The 21,860-nt window shown below is 38.9% G+C and overlaps 1 protein-coding gene across 1 annotated transcript in view; it reads left to right on the plus strand.

Annotated features, from left to right (window-relative positions):
- Positions 1–21,860, plus strand: part of TRPS1 (transcriptional repressor GATA binding 1) — a gene marked incomplete at both ends in the record, with an annotated part of 173,743 nt that overhangs the window by 144,391 nt on the left and 7,492 nt on the right. The window lies entirely within an intron of this gene.

The raw sequence follows: 21,860 nt of genomic DNA on the forward strand, positions 1-21,860 counted from the left end.
ATCACTGGGGAAGCTTGTCCAGCCCTAACGGAGCTGGTGGAAGTGTGCCTGCCCGGCAGCTAATCTCGCTGAGCTGGAATTCGGTTCCTGGCTCCACAGCGCAAGGACAGCATGTGTTAGTCGGGCTGCATAGGTGGCTGCAAGAAGTAGACTTCAGCAGCAGTTTACTACTTCACGGTCCCCTTTTTTTTTTTTAAACAACTGCTGGAAATACCCTTCTCAAACATGCCCACTCAGACACTTGAAACTGTGTGGTATGTGTACATAATGTACTAGTTTACCCTACTTGCACTGCATTCCTACATAACATTTCTGTTCACACATTAGCGTCCCTGCATTTCATTTTAATTTTTTGCTCTTCCAGTAGATGGTGTTTTCATCTTTTTTCACACTGACATCCCTGAAAGAAAAGGAAAAAAAAATGCATTTTGAAGCGTTATGTGTGAAGCTGAAAGTATTTCCTGTTATTTGGAAGCCCTTCTTTGACCCATTTCTTTCCCTCACAGGGTCTGACTTCAGCCTAGAGTTTAATTTCATATGGCTTTATTTGACTATTTGCATGAAGTAGTTATAGTTGTTGGTTACCGGCGTTCTTCAAGTACTGGGTGCCTGGATGTGTCAGCCTTACCTTCATTTGATGCTGTTTATCCCTCTGATAGATTGCTGTATATTCATCACCTAATAAATCCTGAAGAGAAGAAATTGAAATAGTGAAATCTTGGTAAGAAGCCAGCAGACATCGAGCTAGCTGTTAGCCTGGTAAAAAAGCAGCTTTCTACTGTCAGGATCAGCATTACCCCGACAGTTGCAGCAGCTCTTAAGCCTCTAGATTTGTTTGCAATGAGAGATTTGTTGTGGATTTTTAACAAGGCTCCTGTGTGTGTGCCATGCTTAGTAAATATTGGCCTTCAGGGTATTTTTCAGTCACGCTGAATGGACTGTTAGTTTCCCCAAACTGCAAAGTGCAGAAAATCCATTTCACTGATTTTTTTTTTTTTTTTCCTATAGAGATTGTATCACAACTTATGCTGTACAAAAGAAAAATAAAATCACAAGAAAGATTGTGTCTGAGGAGCTGTGGAGGCAAGAGACCTGTAACTGTGTAATGTCCAGTTCTTAAATAAGTGATATTGCGAGTGTTAAGTTTCTGTTAGGAAAATTATGAAACAGAATTTTCATTTTATTGGTGGTACTGTGAACATGAAAATACAATGAATCACTAAAAAACTGTAACTTTGAACAAGAGGTTATAATAGAAAAACATATCCAAATTGTTAGATGTTAGACAGAATGAAATTTATAGAGAAATAGAGAAAATGAAAACAAAGTACCATGTATCTGAACTCTATATATAATGTAATGTGTGACTAAAACAACAATGAAAAAGAAATGAACATTGTGAGGGGTTTCAATGGCTTCCCATTATACAGTTTAATGTTTTGATAGCCAGTGGAGTTTAATATTAAAGTATTTCTAGTGCCCCAGTGAACTATTCTGTGGATACGTTTTACGAGCTAATTTTAAATGAATATGAGCAATGGGATGAAGCTTTTTCATTTGAACACGGTTTGTAAAAACAAAAAGCTTCCTGAGATAGCGTGGGTATGCTGAAAGCAGTACTGCACTGACATATTCAAACTTTACAGTACTCAAGTGATTTTTTTTTTCAGCGACTGTGGCGAGGCTGTTCTAGAAGTCTGTATCAGTCACAGTGAAATACTGCATTGGTTTTGATCTCGTTGATATTCTGGAGAATGATAGTGTATGAATGAGAATTATTTTTTTATTTTTATTGTCCTCATTTTAAGTGATGGTGGAGCAATGAATAGAACAATAATTTATTGAGTATTCACACACTGTATGTATACTTTCATTATGCATTTATAGAAGAACTATTGTTTTGTGTTTTCTGCTGGAGGCTAGTCTTGTAAAAGAATAGTCTAGAATAGACTCACTCAGTGCATGTGTTGTCCATTTGCCTGTCAGCAATAGTTTTGACAGAAAAAACAGGGAATTTGAGTGACTGCTGGTCTGTCTTAAGGTATGGTAATGAGGCTAATTAGGAGAGATGAGAGCTGAACTGGATATGTGAAGGCAATTATCCGTGAAACTTTTGTCATGCTTTATCTTTATCAGATCTCTCTTTCTCTATTTTTGGCATTTGCCAGTGACACGCGGAATGGAAATATTTGAAGTGATACATATTTTAGAAAAGTGAAGTAAAGAAGGAAGGCAGAGAGAAATTCATATGAGAACATCTCATTATTAAACTGTACAACTTAACAAGGGTATTGTAGTTCAGCAAGAAAAACCTTGACTGTATTATTCTTGTCACATTTACATGAATTAAAATCAATTACTTTTTGTAATAATGAACTTACTAGACACCTACATCTCCCCTGTTAAGTGTACATTGTGTTGTTTGCTCCTTTTATGTTATGAGTAGCTGGAGCAAGCATGTTATTAAACATACTTGAAAGAAAAGCATGCAAAGAGCATGAAAAGAGAGTGAAAAGGCATTTAATTGTAAATTAACAAAAAAGCTGAAATTTTCTCATTTCTGTTTTCAGGAGGCTAGTGCGATTTACTTTCAGACTTTTTCTTACACCAATCCAGTACAAACGGATTAGAAAAGAAGCACTGAACAGAGCAAATGAAAACCAGGTGTCACAAGTCTTGATGAATCAATGCACATAATCCACAAAGAAAGAAGGTGACAAATGAAACTTGCACATTAATGAGACCATAACCAGGCTCAATTACTAGGCCGTTTTGAAGAGCCATAGTAACTTCACACATCTTTTTATGTTAGAGGAAAAAAATGACATCCTCTGAGCTCTCTGCACACTCCTGCTTCTTGCACTACGTCAAAAGACAGTATACCTCTAATCCACTTTTCAAAAGAATATAATGTTAAAGGAAAACCTGTCTATATAAGACATGCTCAATGACTTTTTAAAAGAAAAAATCTACTTCATAATTTAGATCATTTTAGTGAACTTGTACATTTCATATTAGCCTACCAAATGTGCTTATGAAGTCAGATTACATACTGCAAGTTGAATTTATCTTAGTAGCATGCAGTCCTCTGTTCTGAACTTGCTAGAAATATGGCAAGGAGTATAGTGAATAGATGTGTAATAATGATCAACACTTATTGTCCAGATGTTTTTCCATTAAGCACCAGTTCTTTTTCTCAGAAATTGTTTTGCAGTACATATGTTCAGAGCTTTGAATTGACTGCTAGCAACAACATTACACACGTCCAGAATGCCAGCACAAAATACCTGAGGTCTACAATAATAATCCTCAATCTTACATGAAGGACTGAATTGTATTTTGTGTCTTTAATCTCATTTGCTTTTAGTGATGATATGGAAAGTTGCTCCATCTCAGATAGACCCATTGCCCACTTGCTAGTCTAAGATCTTGTTCTGTAAAGCACAGCCAACTCGCTGCTATCAGTGCCCTCTTCCTCTTTCCCCTCCGTCCTTCACACGCACAGGTACACACACAAAAACACTCTCTTCTTTCTACACTACGAAGATGGGAAAAGTAGTTTATTGCAGATTATAGTCCGCAGCCATTAGCTTCTTAAATAGCTTCTACTGATCTTCAGTAAAAAGGCTGAAACCTTTAATTATTTCAACTAGAAACTCTCTCATGAGAGCATTTAGAGAACTCCTCTTTCCATGGGTTTTTGCATGATGGAGAAGATGAAAAACCTTAGCCCACAGTCCACAGGAATAATAATAATAAAAAACACAAAACCAAAACTGGCTTGGCAGCTTTCTATAGAATAAGGGAATGACCACAGAAATGCCACTTTCAGTCATGAGCAAAAGCAGTGCCAGGGACACAGGACCTCTTCCCATGCGTGATGATACCCTTTCTCACTATAGACTTCACGTTCAGTATTCACGATTATAAAGATCTGGAATATAGCTTTGTGCAAGAGGGGCAACTGAAAACAATCTTTAGATCATTTATCTGTTACCTACCAGCTTGACTAAACAGAAACTCCTCATATGCATTCCTACTCCCTTCAGCGCCTCTTCTCCTCTATTTACAGCCTGCTGTATTATGCACGACTGCTCGTTAGTATAAATTTACAAAGAGAACAAATGTGCCAGTCTCCAAGTGTCACTGGGAAGAGGACTCAAAATCTTCCAATCCAATACCACAACTAAATAACTTAAAGAAGTAATTTATCTAGTTGCAGAATCTAACCTATTTTTTAGTATGTCTGGATGTCTTTACCACAGTTTCCTAGCCAGTTGACATTGGTGGTGTATAAACACTTAAAACATTTTATTATAGTACCACACGGTTGCAACAGGTTACCTAATGAGTAGGTTACTAATGAAGTGTTATTTCCTTGCCTTATTCGGTTTGTGTTGCAACCTTAGTTACATTTCGATTTTAGAATAAACTCTCAAAGTAGCGTACAGGGATTTGGCCACACGACTTGCATTAACATTAATCAAAATCGCGTGTCTGAATTCCCACCACACCACAAATATACCTTGGGATTGTTAATGGGGATTGTGTACAGGGGGTGGGCATGCAAAGAAGCCTTCACCGACAGCTTCCTTTTGTTCCGAGTCTCGTTCATGCTCTTCATACCTGAAATAAAAGATGGCAGTGAATACTGAAGCCCTTTGTTCACAGGCTTTGTCAGTGAGGACAGTGACAATTCATGTTTCCTCACTTGAATCAGCATGAACCCAGCAAGTCCTTTTTGCTGATACACTGAGATGGTAACGGTAACCCAGGGGGAACAGTCACGTCTTTGGTGTAACCGCGAGATTTGGAACCTGAGGATGAAAGGCTGGTTCAGGTAAAATAAAGCTTTGTCTCCGTCATCATCCTCTGTGCCAACCAAGGCTTTGTGAAAACCCGTGACTTTTTATCAGCAATTTGCATGTTGTTAGAGTGAGTTTTGCATTCTTCCGTATTTTCTTGTTTCTGGTTGCAAGCAAAGTGTCAAATATTACTGTAACGGAGGGAAACTGTTTCAGCAGTTCTTGCGGTCCCAGTGGAGGCAGTGCCCAGAGTTTAGTGAGACAGCCTGCTCACAGGTCCTGCTGACTAATTATGTAGGCTCCAGGGGTTAGACTCATTTTGGTATGGTTGGCCATGGATTGAAACGTATTGGTGTTTTTTTCTCATGCGTGTGTTGACCCATTGGTGGCTGGTAGTCACCGATTCAGAGACATGACTGACTATATCATGGGTTTAATACCAGAATATCTCACAGAACCAAAATAAAATCATCTCTTCAGGCCCTCTTTAATACACAAATGAAGTTTCCTCATTAAAAATAAATTTTAAAAAAGCTGCACGTATTGCTCCAGTATGAAACTCAAGAGAGTTTCTGTCTGGGAATTGGAGTCAGTGAAGCTCAACTGTTTATAAATTGACCATGGTTATAAATTGTGTTTTTGCAGCTATGTCTTCTGCTGGCTTCTTTGGAGCACCTTTAAAGGAAAAAAAAAAAAAAAGTCTTAAAAGATAATATTCCATGTCTAAGCTAATACACACTTTGCATCAGAAGAAACCTCCAAAAAAAACCCTGAAGTTTCTTTCAATATCCTATCTTGGAATGATGGGTGCTGACTGACTGAAAAACAGGAAAAAGGAGTTTCATTTACTGGATTTCAAAGCAGTTACCTCATAAAATAAATAATAACTTTCCATAATGCTTTCCCATTAATCCATATATGTAATGCAAATAAATGAATAAGAAGTTTCATATCCTCCAAAGTTTACAATGATTCCACCACGTCAAGACAAACAGTTTCTATCTGTAGTGTTGACTCATGGATTTGGTGTAGCACCCCAAGACTCGTTTAAGAAAAATATAGTTATGTCCCTTTGGCTGACTGAGGCTCTAACGTTTAATAAAACCAGAACCTCAGGCATTTTCTTAATTTTTGTCTTAGGTCCAGTCTTGCAAAAGCTTATGGATGTGCTTAACTTTACACAGGTGAATAGGCTTATGAAAATAAATTAGATCTCTCCCATGCTTAAAATTCAGTACAACATTTTTTTTTTTTTTTGTATGAGCAAGGTTTTTCTGTGCTGCTATAAAATTCATTTTTATTTCTACTTTATCACATTCAGATGCTTTCTTTGCTGTTTTCTGTTTTAAACTAGCACTTTTAGAAATATAGTGTTCCCACTGTGGCATTGGCGAGAAAAAGAGAAAATATGTATTTGCAACTTGTATGGCTCCAATGAAAGTGCTAATAAAGATTGCCTTAATCCTAGAATCCAACCAAAAACCCATTAAAATTGCTAATGAACAAGCCAAGAGGTATTGTGTAATGAAACAGTTAAAGCACTTGTTTCCTGGCAATGACAGAAAGGATTTTTTCATTTTTCAAAATTGTTTCAAAAGCATCTTTCAATGTACAGTCCTTTTCAGTTTGCATCTGTCTGCATCGTGAGAGATCCTTTCACCCCCTTTTCAAAGCCATATGAAGCTTGCAATGCAGGATAATTAAAACAAATCTTGAGTAAACTGTTTTGTGGAGATAGAAGTTTGATGGTTGAATATATAAAAAATTGTAACCAGATGTTGTGCAGAAGCCATAGTAGTTTAAAGATCATGAGCTTTTTCTTTTTTCTTTTTTTTTGTATGAAGCAAAAATATTCTAATTGAAGTTGTCAGCAGGAGTGAGACTAATATGCCTGTATTTGATTAAATAATAGTTTATTTAACATTCAGTGTGGCCCAAAATTGGCTGAGACTAAAATACAGAAACTTCTTACTTTAAATTTTTGTATTTAAATAGAGTGAAAAGTAAACCTAGTTAATGTTAACATTTTTGCTTGATATTCACAACTATTCTATTATTTGTCCGCTTCTGTGTCTCATTGGAATGCTGTGCTATCCATTGCACACACATTTTCTTCCTATTTTCTTATTAACTTGTTGGTTGATGGAAGAAATGGAAAAAGAAAGATGGGCAGTAAAGTCTGGAATGCACTGGTTGATCAGAATTATTACTGAAATCTGGTAGAACTTAAGAGCATAACGCAAGCATCATCCAACATCCCTTCTTGCTGGTCCGTGCAAAGCACAGAAACTCCAGCAGACACATTAAGGGATATTTGTGCGTGAAAAGGGTTGTGTGTTTTAAAAATACCAGAATATTGAAGTATGTGCAGTAGATTTCCTGGCAGTTATTTACTCTATACGGGATAAACTCAGAAGAAGTGGTGGCTAAGATTCCTTCACTAGATGAATGCTAATTTTTTCTATTGCTTCACTAATGAACATAGTGATGTCTTCTAAAGTCAGATGCTGAGATTCTTCCTCTCTTCTTTTGTACGACCTTACTGCTTAAATAGCCCTGTAATCTTACGTGACGCTGTGCATAAACAAAGGGATCCCCATCTTGCCTTCTATGAGTAACCGTTGTTAAAACCATAGGAATTTCATTCTCGCTCTTCTCTCTGTAGCTGTTTGGCCTTTTGCGTAAGAAGGGACTGTGTGACTCATGATCCACAGGCTGCACTGGATTTAAAAACGAACCATAAAGGCGTGAGTTGCTTGGCTTATTGGCGGCATGTGTGTGCAGATACTTCCCACAGGAACACTTCAAAATCAGGACTGACATCAGGCATTTTTCAGGCAGATCTGTCTTTAAAAGAGTTCATTCCAGTTGTCAAGTGATGTTGCCTAAGGTGGAGTTTCCCACTGTTTTCCTTTGCCCCCTGCTATGGGAGCAGCACCCTTTAGGTGCCCTCGTAGTACCCTCTAGTGACTGTAGCTGACTGTTACAGCCCAGCCTGGCTGCACGCAGCGCTGCCCAGCTGCCTCGTGCGCCTTCGCCTCTGTACCTGGGACTGCACCCAGTGCTTTGAGCAGTGCTGATCTTTCAGTGCTCCTACAACCTGCCAGTAAATAGCAGACAAGGCCAAATTTGTATGGAGATTGCAACATTCTGTAGGAAACTTGTATTCCATTATGAGGCCATTAATCACTGAAATGTAGTAGAAATCACAGCCCTGGCTGTGCATGCAATATGTGCTATGGTGCTAGGACTATTGCTCGTGAAAGGCAAACTTATATAGGCCATCTTGAAGATAAGTGTACCATGTCTGCCCTGGTTGTGCCATGCACATGCCAGGGCTCCAAAGGCAGATGTCAAGACCATAATAAAATCAGCCAAGAATTACTCTTACCGTAGCGAAAGCCAAGCTCAGTGCAGTCAGTTTTTTATCTTCTGTATTTTTTCTTCTTCTATGTCTAAAACAGATGGGCATCAAATCAGTGCTAGCTTTGTAGGTTTTCTACCATCTTCTGCTCTCCTTGTGCTTGTCGTGGTTTAACCCCAGCCAGCAACTAAGCACCACACAGCTGCTCGCTCACTCCCTCTTTGTGGGATGGGGGAGAGAATCAGAAGGGTAAGAGTGAGAAAACATGTGGGTTGAGATAAAAACAGTTTAATAGGTAAAGCAAAAGCTGCGCATGCAAGCAAAGGAAAACAAGGAATTCATTCACTCCTTCCCATGGGCAGGCAGGTGTTCAGCCATGTCCAGGAAAGCAGGGCTCCATCATGTGTAACGGTTACTTGGGAAGACGAAATGCCATCACTCTGAAAGTTCCCTCCTTCCTTCTTCTTCCCCCAGCTTTATATGCTGAGCATGACGTCATATGGTATGGAATAGCCCTTTGGCCAGTTGGGGTCAGCTGTCCCAGCTGTGTCCCCTCCCAACTCCTTGTGCATCCCCAGCCTGCTCGCTGGTGGGGTGGTGTGAGAAGCAGAAAAGGCCTTGATTCTATGTAAGCACTGCTCAGCAATAAGGAAAATATTCCTGTATTATCAAAAATGTTTCCAGCACAAATCTAAAACATAGCCCCGTACCATCTACTATGAAGAAAATTAACTCTACCCCAGCTAAAACCAGCACGGTGCTTTATGCAATAGGTGGAGTTATCATAGAATCATAGAATCATTAAGGTTGGAAAAGACCCTTAAGATCATCGAGTCCAACCGTTAACCTATCACTGCCAAGTCCATCTATACCATGTCTTCAAGCACCGTATCTATCTGTTCTTTAAATACCTCCAGGGATGGAGACTCAACCACTTCCCTGGGCAGCCTGTTCCAATGCTTGATCACCCTCTCAGTGAAGAAGTTTTTCCTAATATCTAACCTAAACCTCCCCTGGTGCAGCTTGAGGCCGTTTCATTCTATCACTCGTTACTAGGGAGAAGAGACCGACCCCAACCTCACTACAACCTCCTTTCAGGTAGTTGTAGAGAGCAACTGGGTATGAAATAGGAAAGGATTTGTTCTTTGATTTGGCAAAGGAAGAGTTAGTTGCAAAACACCGATTTGTTGAATGTCGTAGCTAAGATGCTTAGTTTTGCACTGCTCTACAGGAACTTCTGCAAGTTGTTCCCTCATTAACTCAGACTGCTATTAATAAAGGAAACAGGGCCCAGCATTTATATTGTAGGAATTATTTCTGGGAGGTATAACTCATTGGTAATTGCAACCTGATTTTGGAAAGATCTTTCCTTATAAAAATCCCTACATGTCACATCCACTTACATATTTGGGTATTATTCAAAAGAGCAATACTCCCTCTGTATGATGCCCAGATTTAAAGCCTGCTTTAGAGGGTCCAGGATGCTGGTCATAGACAGGTAGCATTGGCAGCCATCCCAAAATCTCCTCAAAGGGTCCAGAGGCTGTTACCGCATGAATCATTCAGTGTTCCCCACACCTTCCTCATCTTCCTGCTGATTTTACTATCAGGGTTTCACAGCCATGAAGTTTCCACAGCCATGTCCATTTCCATACGACTAGCCACTAAGGTGTGAAATCCTAGTCCATGACACAGAACCAAAAAATGTTTCCTATAAAATATATGTAGGAAATAAAGGCCCTTCTCTTTTCAGTTCCTGAAAGAGGGCTTTTGGCAAAGATGCTGATGAAATGGAAGATTATTTTTTTTTCTCCTAGAGAAAAGGCATGTCATTATAAATGTGCTCCTTTCTGGTATATGTCTTTTTCCTTCTTACTCCTAAAGATTTTGAATATAGCCTGTGAGCAAGTAGCAGCTATGATTTTGTACAGCATGTCTAAATTTAAAGGTTTCTTTTTACTTCAGAGTTGTGTGTGTAGGACTTCTGGAGGCTTGTTTCAAAATCAGATGAATTGTGATACTAGCAGGTGAAAGGTAAAAGGGAAATGCTTTCCTGACATTTTTTGCCTAAATAGCAAAGTCTGATGTATTGATCAGTAGAACAGGACCAAACAGTTCCTCTTTGAGCCTGTGCCCTAGGTCTGCACAAATGTGTGAACACTTTCAGGCAACCCAGTGGCCTTTGCCTCTCCAGCTACAACATGGATGCAGCCACAGCTGCCTACGAGCAAGGCCGTGGAGCCGTTTTGCTGACACCACTTTAGAAAGGAAGCGGAGGGCTTGTTTTACAATGCATTCCTGCGCAGTCAGCTGCATTTAAGAAGCCTCCAAAGGATGTGAAAAATAAGTTAACTGTGGGCTTGCAGGAGGGTTTTCGCTGTGCCTCTCCTTACAGCCTGGTGCTTGATTTCTTGAATGCTGTTTTCCAGTCCTTTGCAGTGCTCTGAACTAAAGCCGAGTATGTGACAGGGTGGGTACATTTCTTCCTTGCCGTGCAGAACTCATGGTTGGAAAACCCCACTAAGTTATGTGTTTCTCTCATACTGCTCTTGTCAGGCTCGTACCGTTTAAGAGAATGACTGCCCCCAGCAATAAGCTCACCCAGCCACTTGCATTAGAAACAATTCCTTCAGTGAAATTCAATCTGTAGGAGTGATTCTGACAATGCAGATTTTGAAGCTGGTGTCTTAGGCAATTTAAGAACCACTTTCTTAAAGGTAAGAGAAAAATTAGACTAGGGACGCTGGAAGCACTGCTGTGCAGTTACAGTATTCTCTCTGCAGATATGAATGAGTATAGAAAGTACAGAGGGTATACCAGTTTCTAAGGCTGCAAAGGCAGAAAAGCCACAAATTGTGCATGAATGTTATTAAGATAAATATTGTTTATTATTTGGTTTTTTAAAAAAGAATTATTTCCCTACTGGCTGATTCTCCTAAAAAAAAAAAAAGAAGAGGTTAAGGCAGTTTAGTTAATGAGGTTAAGCTTGATTAATAAGGGATTCAGAGTATTCCTTTGTGCACACCAGTTTACCATGACTTTCCTTTTTCTTATGCTTTTACGTGCTCCTACTGCCTCTAATATCATATCAGGAAACACTTGTTATTCTTTTCTTCTTTTTTTTTTTTTTTTCCCCCAACCTTGTGTTATATCATCGATGTTAAGGTCTTCAGTCATTATGCTGTGACTCTGTCTTGAATTCCATGAAATGTTTCCTATCAAACTAGGAGACCATATGCCCATGTTGGCCTAAAATTCTCAGTGCATCATGTACCAGAAATAGAAGCTGGTAAAGATTCTTCAGAGATTGTGTTCACTTGTTCCAAAGACCTGGTTTGTTTATGGAAGGGATGCTTGCAGTACATAAACACTATTTAAGGAGAAATGTCTCCAAAATGTAGAACAGTTGTTCTCTTCTCCTTCTCATCTTAATGGTATTTTTAAGGAAAGCTATACAACACCCTATATGAGTCTCATTGACAAGTGGGCATTAGGACCTTGATAGGAAAGAGCAAGCAGAGAATAATTTTTGTAAACTCTACATTAGATACTTCACTCAGTTCCTCGTAAACATTCTGGAATTATTTACGGTGGAATTTTAAAGTAGGTTTCTCCATTTTTAGTAGCTGTACAGTTTTAGAGATGGCAATCTGTAACATTCAGTCTGGATGTTGGTCTATTTTAATTAATACTTTTACAGCCATGAAATTTAAAATATTTTATTTTTCAAGGCAAATGAATAGGAATTAAGGCTAAAATGAGTAGAAGTTAACAGAACCAAAAACGTTACAAGCAGTTGACAGCCTCTCACTGAAGAAAGCTTCACAGAATCATTGAGGCTGGAAGGCAGCTCTGGAGGTCATCTAGTCCAATCCCATTGCTCAGAGCAAGGTCAGCCAGAGCAGGGTGCTCAGGGCTGTGTCCCATCAGGTTTTGAATATCTCCAAGGACAGAGACTCCGCAGCCTCTCTGGGCAACCTGTTCCTGTGTTCAACCACCCTCACAGTAGAAAAGCTTTTCTCTTATGTTCACATGGAAATTCTTGTATTTCAATTTGTGTCCTTGCCTCCTGTCCTTTCACTGGGCACCACTGAGAAGAGCCTGGCTCCATCTTCTTTACATCCCCCATCAGATACATATTGATAAGGTCCCCCTGAGCCTTCTCTTCTCCAGGCTGCACAGTCCCAGCTCTCTCAGCCTCTCCTTGTATGACAGATGCCTGAGGCCCTTAATCATCTTTGTGGCCCTTCACTGGACTCTCTCCAGTACATCCATGTTTTTCTTGTACTGGGGAGCCCAGCACTGGACACAGCACTGCAGGTGTGGCCTCACCAGGGCTGAGCAGAGGGAAGGATCACCTCCCTGAACCTGCTGGCAATGCTCTGCCTACTGCAGCCCAGGAGGCTGTTGGCACTTTTAGATAGGTTAGCTTTAAAACGTACAAATATGGGGGGGGGGGTTCTTTCTTTTTTTCTTCTTTTTTTTCCCTTTTCTTTTTCAGGAGATGTCTCCCTAGATGACTGTAGGGGTTGATAACAGCTCTAGTCCATTCTTACTTTCTAAAGCTATCAAAAAGGAAGCCATCAAATATTTTTGCTGAAAGTGGGATCACAGGACAGAATGATTATGTTAGAATCAACCAACTTAAGACACAGACTCTGCTGTATTGTCTTGTTATCTGGAAGTGTTTGGAATGGATTGGATTAGATGAAAATGTCCATTATAAAAAGGCCGCTACTTTTCAATATTTACCACACCGTGGTATCTGGGATACCACAGTTTCTCCCTAAGCTCACAATAGGAAATAACTATGGTAATTGTGTGGTATGGGTTGGCAAATGTTGATTTTTCTGAATGGAAGCCATTCTAGCAACAACATGTAACAAGATCTGCAGTGAGACTGCAGTCCTAAGTGTATTGAAAATAATAGGTGGACATAGTCTGCTCTGGATCCCACCCTAGTAACAGCTTTTTCAAGGGGACTGTGTGAGACTCAAATTATACTTACTTCAGTTCCTGAACAAGAATACAAACTATAGCTGCCCATATGAAACATTTTCTCATTATATTTTTTCTTTAATTAAAATTAATGGTCCTAAGGGGAATTTTTTAAAGTACAAGTACCAGGTAAATGTTACCTCACTGGTTTTCACTGAGAAGTAGACACCTAATTGACATTTCCTCTCTGAGTCCTGAGGACTTCTATGAAAACTTTAGATCCTCATTTTGTAGCTTTGAATTAGAAATTATTCTTCCAGTGTAGTTTCCAGATTTGGGGTGCAAATTTGGGAGGATGTAGGTGATCAAAAGGCAGTGGGACTGAGGCTTCTAAGACACTTAATGGCTTTTGAAATTTTTACCCCTGAGGAGCCTTTCCCCTGCTGATTTTGGCAGCCCTCAGCCAAAATCTACAAATGAGAGTTCCTCCTCTCAGCTGCTGGCTTTCTGAGCCATTTTCTTTATAAATAGAGATCACGTGGACTTTAATAAGGTCAGGGAATGTTTTTTAAATGTCTGTGATTTTTTTTTTTCCCTCAAAACTTAATTTTGCCCATCTGATTTCTGTGGAAGTGGGAACAGATGCCAGAAGCTGAGAACTCCAGCAGCTTTGTGCTCACGCTTACAGCAGAGCGCTTGTGGGATTGGGACCCTCAATTACTATCACATGTAGAGTTACATATGGGCTCTTAGCTGAGATCTGCAAATGCACTCTGGTTCTTCTACCATGTCAAAGTTAGGGGTGTTTAAGGAAATATGGATGTATCTTTGCTCCATTTTTATCTGTTCATTTGATGAGTGAGATTACTTCATGAAAGAAGGGATACGTGGGGTGCCTTCTTGAACATAAATCCTCTGGTATTGATGCCTAAACTTAAGCACCTAATTCCATGTTTAGGCACCTTCATAACTGGCTCTTTATCTCAGAAAGTGAGTCTGTTTATAGCAAAGTCTAACTATTGATTTAGATTCCCCGTTTGAGACAGCAGGGCTTGGATATTTTTGCCTTATGCCAAGAAATGAAAGAGTCAGAAGCATTTCCAGTTTTCTCGATGTCTCTTTCAGTGTGCTTAGTTCTGAGGGTACTGCTTTTATCCAGTTACTAATCAAAAGAAGAGGAGTCTAATTTTGTACATTTTATACTGTTCATGTTGTGTTTCCAATTTGAAAAAATGCAAGAGACTCATAATGACTTAGATTTGTTCTCTAACAACAGCTGAGCTCGTTTGGAAGCACACGGCGTTCGGAAAGGAGCAGCGATCTCTGTGTACGAGCGCTGAGTTTTCAGGCAGCCGTTCAGCTCCGGAGCTGCTGTGTGACTGTTTCAGCAAAGTGCTAGTGGAGAAAGGTTTATATTATTAAGGGGCAAGGATCGCAGTTCCCAAACCAGGCTCCTTCTGTCCTGCTTATGCACACTAATGCATCTACCTAACCGTTTTTTGTAAGGAATAGTATTATTTCTGAATTGGACTTATTTTATTAATCTTATTTTTGATTGCTTTGTGTAAGTACTTTTTAAAAATTGCCTGAGTGGTCAAGCTGATTTAGAAAAGTGGGAAGAAGTTTAGCCAGAGATTTAGCTATTTTTATAGAAGTTACTAAAAAGGACTGATTAAACCCGTTGCATTACCAACATAATTCTGGTGAAGATGCTGAGAGACGCTGCTGGCAGCTTTTTACCGTGTTAGGTGATAAACTGCGAAAAGAGAACAAGACACAAATTTAGGCGGATTGTAGTTTTAATACTCACGGGCACGCCTCAGCAGAGATAACACGTTACCTTGAGTCAATGTACAGGAGGAAGGGAGAAAAATGGTGCTACATTGGGGGAAAACAAAGACAATCAGGGCTTTCTTCTTGAGCAGCTGCAGCCAGTTCCACTAATGGAAGTGCAAGAGCAGAAACTGGCAGCACAAGGTATGCGTTCGTTTTTACAGATGGCAATGCAGACAAGTTGGTAATTGAGAAGGAAGTCGTGTACGTGAGCTGTTTGACGGGGGACAGCCCATTACAGTACTTTCCTGTGTAATTGACTCAGTGAGTTATTGGAGACGGAATTTCTATTCCTTTTGAATAGGTTTCAGTTGCTGCAAAATGACATCATTATTGTGCGGGAAATGCAGGTTTCCAGGTTGTGGGTTTGGTTTTTTTTTTTGCTATTGGTGTTAATAAAACTTTTTAAATTAATTTTCGGGTTGCCTCCGTGGAGGTCTCTGTTGTACTGCTGGTAGTCAGTGGCAAAATACACCAGAAGGGAGATCATATCGTAGTGTGGTAGTTGCTGTTTAAGGTATTGGAAGAGATTTAAGGATGATCAGCTTGTGCGAGTTGAAGGATAAGACCTTAAAAATACATTATATCTAGTAAAAGACGGTTGAAGGAAACTGCTTTCTAAAAAATCTTCTATTTCTAAAAAATACTTTGTGTAGAATGATTAAGTAAATATTTAACTCTTTGCAAACCAGGCTCACATGTAGTTCCACCAGAAAATATTTCTCAGTGTTCATTACAAATGCCTCATACCATAAATATGCATGTGTGTATTTCTTTAGCATATATGTATTTGGCCCAACAGAAGATCACATATATTTTTAACACACAGTGTTTAAATATCAACCGCCACTAACTGTGGCAAGGAAGTCTAACCTGTGAAAAAGTTGTGTTTCATATTTGTGCCACTGCAGATCTTGAGGGGGAAACTGTGAAATTACCTTCCATCCCTGTTTGGATTAACAAGGAGATAGATACAGTGTGAACTACATAATTTTCACTGATAAATGCTCAAATGAATGAAAATTAATAAGTCATTGTAAAGTGTATTGTGATTATTTATGTGATCCCGTAGTTGCATGTGGCTCTTAACGGATGATTAAAGCGATGGTAAATTCCTGCCTGTGGAGCTCAGGCTCTGGCTGAAGGTGGATGTCTGAAGCCGGTTCCCGTCCTGCGCGGTGGCAAAGGTTGGGTCAGCTGTAGCTTGGGGGAGGAAATAAAGGTGAGGAGGTGACGGCGGTGAAGAGAGCCAACAGCAAGTGATTCAGTGGCTTCTTTGCATAGCTATGTTTTTCTTAATTTAATCATTTATTTTGATCAGCCATTGTTTTACTTTGGTAGCAATCATGACATCCTAAATTAATATCTTACTAAATTCTTCTTGCTTAGTAAGACACAGAGAGATTGTAGTTTGCTGCCTGTTTTTTGGGGTGGGTTTTTTTTTGAGTAGTGAATACCGTTGTCTCTAAGGTAGCTTTACAAAATGCAGGTAAATGCTACAAATGCTGGGACAAAATCTACTCATCTGCAGTTTGGCTGCTGATAAAAAAATAATTGCAGTTTACATGCACATTAAAATATTTACTCTCCCTAAGGGATCGGGGGTAGGATTCTGAAAGGCTGTGCTAGTAGTAATGTTTAATTTACTGTCTGGATTTTTTTCCCCTCTCTAAAACCCCCCTGATTCCTCTCATTAAAAGTTTGTAATACAGCGTATATCATAAAAAGATGCTGTCACAATAGAGCATTAAAAATGCCACTAAACTTTTTATATGAATTAGGTGTGTAATTTTAACTTTCCTCTTGGCATTTTTACTTTCTTCCTACCTTGCCTTTCCTAACCTCTTTCTTAAGCGTCTTTCAAATACAGCTCTTTAATATAATTGTTCTCGAAAATGTCTTAGATGAAGAGTTTAGATTTGGCACATTAAATTGACTTCAAGAAGCATCTGTTAACTCGTAGTTAAGGTTGAAAACAACTTCTACTTTAACACTCTGCTTTATGTGTTTCACTTTTTCTGACAACTTATGCTTTGGGGATGAAAATTTGCTGTGCCTGGTCTATTCCTGAAAGCTGTCCAAGTTATAAAGGGAAGAAAACCCAATTACTCTCTTTTTAATTTAGACATAGTTACAGCAAAAGCAACTAAAATTTTAAAATGTGAAACTTTACAGGGACATAGTTGTGGCTGTTTTCATAGTTGAGAGAGAAAGCAGTTTTGATTAAACACATTCAGAAAGGTCTGAGTGCCTCTGCAGCCAAAAGAAATGAGGGCTGAAAGATTTTTTTCCCATCCTAAACAGCAGAAAGTAACGCTTACTCCAACATCCAGATGCTGCCTTGCTGCCCAGGCTTTAAACTTCAATTAATCTGCGCCTCACCCAAACTTGGAGAACTAAATACCTCCTCATATAAGGAGAACAACACCTTGGTATTTCACACCTAGCAGGTGTGAAACAAGAAACTCCTAAATACTCACAGCAATGCAAACACAAGATATAGAGATGTCACCGTGAGTGCATTACACTATTTTTCTGAACCGTGTGGTAGCAGCCCGACGATTACAGGTATGAGGCCAGCGGCTTACAATTGATCCTCTCCACAGCGGGTCACCTGGCTCATACTGATCCGAGCACGTGCAGGTTTCCTGACACCTCCCTTTTGGACCGCCTGTGTTGCCAGAGAGCATCCAGAGCCAGCGTTTTGCCTTTTTTTTCAGTGAGGCATGTATGGTTGTAGTCCCTGACTTTGTTGTTGGAAATAGGTCAGGCATATGCTAATTCTTGGGTAACATTTATGATTTCTCTGCAACCTCGTGTTCTGGAGCTGCTATTACAATGTGCTCTGTTTCTTGAAGGCCAGAGATGGTAAAAAAATCCACTCAGGCTTCATTGTATCGTCATTTTGTGATGGGGAAGTGAAAGTAATCAGCAAAAAGACAAGTTTTATTGTATCCAAACCAAGAGGGTGATGTAAGAAAAATGCTTGGCTGACGCTTGTGGAGCTATTTGAGTTTCTAAAAGCATCTTCTGGCAGAAATTTTGAAAACAGGATGTATTTGGCACTAGCAGAGTGTCAGGCACCGTTGCTTAGTCTAGCTAGCTAAAAAGCCACCGTTCCTGAGCAGTTTTTTTGGCTATGCTTTTACAGTATAGATTTTGCTACATGAAGTTCCATTGAAATAATAACTGACTGTTCAGTACATTTTTAAATATTTTTTGTGTAGCTGTGTAGTGTGATGACACTTCTACATGGCTACAAAGTTTGAAATCATGTAAAATGTAGAATCATCATCTTTAAATCTAAAGTAATTTTTGTGAAAAACAAGGGCTTGATCCTGTCAAGATGCCCGAGTGAATTACTTGTTATGGTATTCTCTGCTGTTTCATTGCTTAGCAGAAAACACTACTAATAATTTCCTTGTTTCAATGAAATATTGGTAACTAGTGAAAATTGTTTAAGGAGTTAAAAAAAAATTAGGCATTTGGGCTTGACAATGTGTATACCAAGTTTCAGACTTGTTCAATTTGAAACGGTCAAGATATGAAACCATAAAAAATGTGAGTAAATACTCTGCATATCAAGGGTTGTTATGCAATTACATGCTTTCAGCATGGTTCTTACTGAGGGAAAACAGTTAGTAGGGAGATCTGCAATACATGTTCAGTGAATAATTACAAACTTTCATAGCTTAGCTACATAAAAATAATAATCCATTTGTTGCTTTGCTACTACTAAAATACTAAAATGTGTGCATACTTTTTTTCCCTAGAGAAAAGCCACTATGACTGTAGATTTGTTAGAAAGTTATCTGAAAAACTTGAAATCCCCTCTGCCCCCTAACCCCCCAGTTTGGGCCAATCTCCCAATTATAAACAGCTGAACTGATTTAAATAAAGTTTTCAGTACTGAAAAAGAAAAGAAGGAAAAAAAAAGTTACATCTGGGCTGACAAAAACATGCGCCAAGTTTCAGCCCAATGTGATTTGAGACAACCGTGATATTAAATGCCCAGACCTAGGAACTGGAATGGAAATAGAGACACTGGCCCCTTCAGGATTTGGGATTGTAATGTAGTGGTTATAAGGCTCCAGATGATTAAAGCTTGACTTAGTAGATACATATTTTAGTTATTTAGACGCTTTTGGCTTATTCTTCCAAGGATGTATAGAAACTTTTCATGGATAACTCCAGTTAGTGCTAGTGGCATTGATCGCAGACTGAAACCTTTTTATCTGTGGCTCAAACCCTCCCATGACTAGTTATGTTGACTTACCTTCTCTGGGCTGATCTTAAGAGATTATTTTACTATGATAAGTATGTGTTCACATTTGAAAAAGAGCAAAAGGTTCCATAACATATTTCTTGAAAATGCTGGCTAGGGTGGTGCTTAGCAGAGCACTTGAGCAGATGGCTGGGTTTTATGGAGGCTGTGGGCCACAGCAGTTGCGCAGACTTTGCTGAATCGGAGCTCAAGTGCCTGTTCCTTTGTGAGACTACCTGGAAAACCAGCAATATTGGCCATTATTATTGAGTAGTACAAACGCTGAGTATGCAAGGCCAAACAGATGCATGCAGAAGAAATATCATCACTGACAGTAGAATTATCATCACTAATTGAAATTTAGCACAAAAAAAAAAATTAGATAATTTCTGTTGTCCAGTAACTTTTATAAAACTTGGTATATGGGAAGTAAAGGCCTAGGCTTTTGTTCTTCTTTGTTTTTAAGAAACTGTTGGTTTAAGAGAAGAGGACTAAAGGCATTGTAGGCTTTTAAAAACAGCCTCCATTTTTTCTTGCAGACATCATCAAAATTTCTCAGGTGTATTTTGACAAGTACGTCTGTTCTGTGGTTAGTGGGATCTGGGAGTCAAGAATATTTAGTCCAATTTCGCTACAGTCCTGTGTCACCCCAGGAAATCCATTCTAAAGCTGTGTGTCCCCACTATAAAAAGCTGTTTCATACCCAAAAAGCTCAACAAAGTAACAGCATGTAAGTTTTTCCAGAGGTGGTTTAATTCTTAATTCATTAGTGTATGTAATCTATGTTGGAACACTTAGGTAGGGGAATGATCATTGTTGATTATCCTGTAAGGTCCTTAAATAATACAGAAATAAGAGAAGGTAAAGAAAGATAAGATGAAATGCTTAGAACAGCGTGTAAGATGAATTTACGCACTTCGCATTAAATTTAGGGAAGGATGTTTAGCTGGACTACTTCGAAATTTTAAACAGATAAAGTTTGTAAGTACTAAATAAGCACAAATACAGTTTTTTGATACATATGGCTACTACTAGGTATTTTGTAGGTTGTTGTCAGCTGTAGTCACTGTATTATTTCATTGCAACTAATGTCCAGTTTAAATCAGATCTTTCTTTAAAAAAGAGAGAAAAAATCAGTTACTTTTATCAATGTTTTAAAGATATACTAGTCCCATAGCATTCAATGAAGATTTCAGTGTTATTACACCTTCTGTCACCATTCAGGTGTGTACAAATGCAGCGTATAAACTAGACTGCTCTCTCTATATTTTAAAAGTCTTCCATGACTTTGTAGAGGGTATTTCCTAAACTCAAGGAACACAAACAGAAATGAAAGGGTGGAAAGACTGACTCAGATTAAGACTCCACTTGGTTAATACACCACACCAAGAAGCCATAGGCCGGCAGACAAAAAGTAGGAATGGAAAGGAACAGTTCTGCAGTTGTATCTGAATCCTGGCTATATACAGTCGTTTCCACTTGGAAACTTCTCGCCCTTCAAGTGGACCAAATTAGGGTTAGTTTAATGAAGCTTTATTGTACTCTTAAGGAAAATATTTCAGCAGCCAGGTGAAGTCGTGCAAGGATATGCAACCACAAAAAGAACTGGGAGCTTCAATTTACTTGTAGGCGAGCATGCCTTCACAGTGAGCTGTGTCTTGTACACTCAACTAGTTAGATGTTTGCTGAAGGACATCCATTACCATTTAGTTCTTCCCCAAGTCAAACTGAGAAAAACGTGGTATATTACTGCTTCTGATTTAAGAGACAAAGTAGGGGATGATGCAAGGGGGTGAGAGAGAGATTACCTTGACGACAATCTCGATTTTATTGTATCAACTTAAAGTAGCACAACCTGCTGGACTAATGAAATTGTGTTCTTGGTTTAAAAGGGCAATTGTTAGCCTGACTTTGTGCTCACTAAAAACATTTCCCCAATCTTGTTAAATTATTGCACTCATTTCAGATTTTTATGGCTGTGCAGCTTACCAGCCCTCGTTTCTTTACGTTTCATTCATTTTCCTTGTATTGATGATTAATGGAGGATGTCGAACGTTAGAGTGAGCAGGCATCAGCAAATGCAAGATCATAATTAGTTTAGCTGACGAGGGCCTCTGATAGCACTTGCATCTGGATGGAAAAATTACCCTATAGGGAACTGGCTGCTCACCAGGTCTTTTTAGTGATACATTGTGAAACACCCGATGAATCAAATGCCCTTTCAATGCCAAGAAAGTGTTCCAGTCTTGAAGCCAAAATTATGTCTGCAGAAAGCTTTCCATTTGAAATGTATCAGAGTACAATTATAACCATTGTATTTTTTTGGCATGAACACCAGTCTTCTACAGTATGGACTAAAGTTAAATAAATTACTTAAATTTTATGAAACCTTGAAATTTTGACTTATAGTGTTAGTAATTTTTAATTTATAATAAAATTAGTTTTCACCCAGGCTGTTTTTCCCTGTACTCACCCATTCTTATCTTAGATGCTGGAGGTTTCTTATAGATTTTTTTTTCCTTTGCAAAAAGGGAACGGAGTTGAAATTCAGATTTTCTTTCCAGCAAAAGAATTCCATTTCCTGCTTATTAGTATTTGTGCCCACAAACACAGCCTGACTTTTGTTTAAATGAGAAGTTTAATGAAATCATTACTC

The sequence above is a fragment of the Platalea leucorodia genome (assembly GCF_965183815.1).
Source record: "Platalea leucorodia genome assembly, chromosome: 1".
NCBI classification, from domain to species: Eukaryota; Metazoa; Chordata; class Aves; order Pelecaniformes; family Threskiornithidae; genus Platalea; species Platalea leucorodia.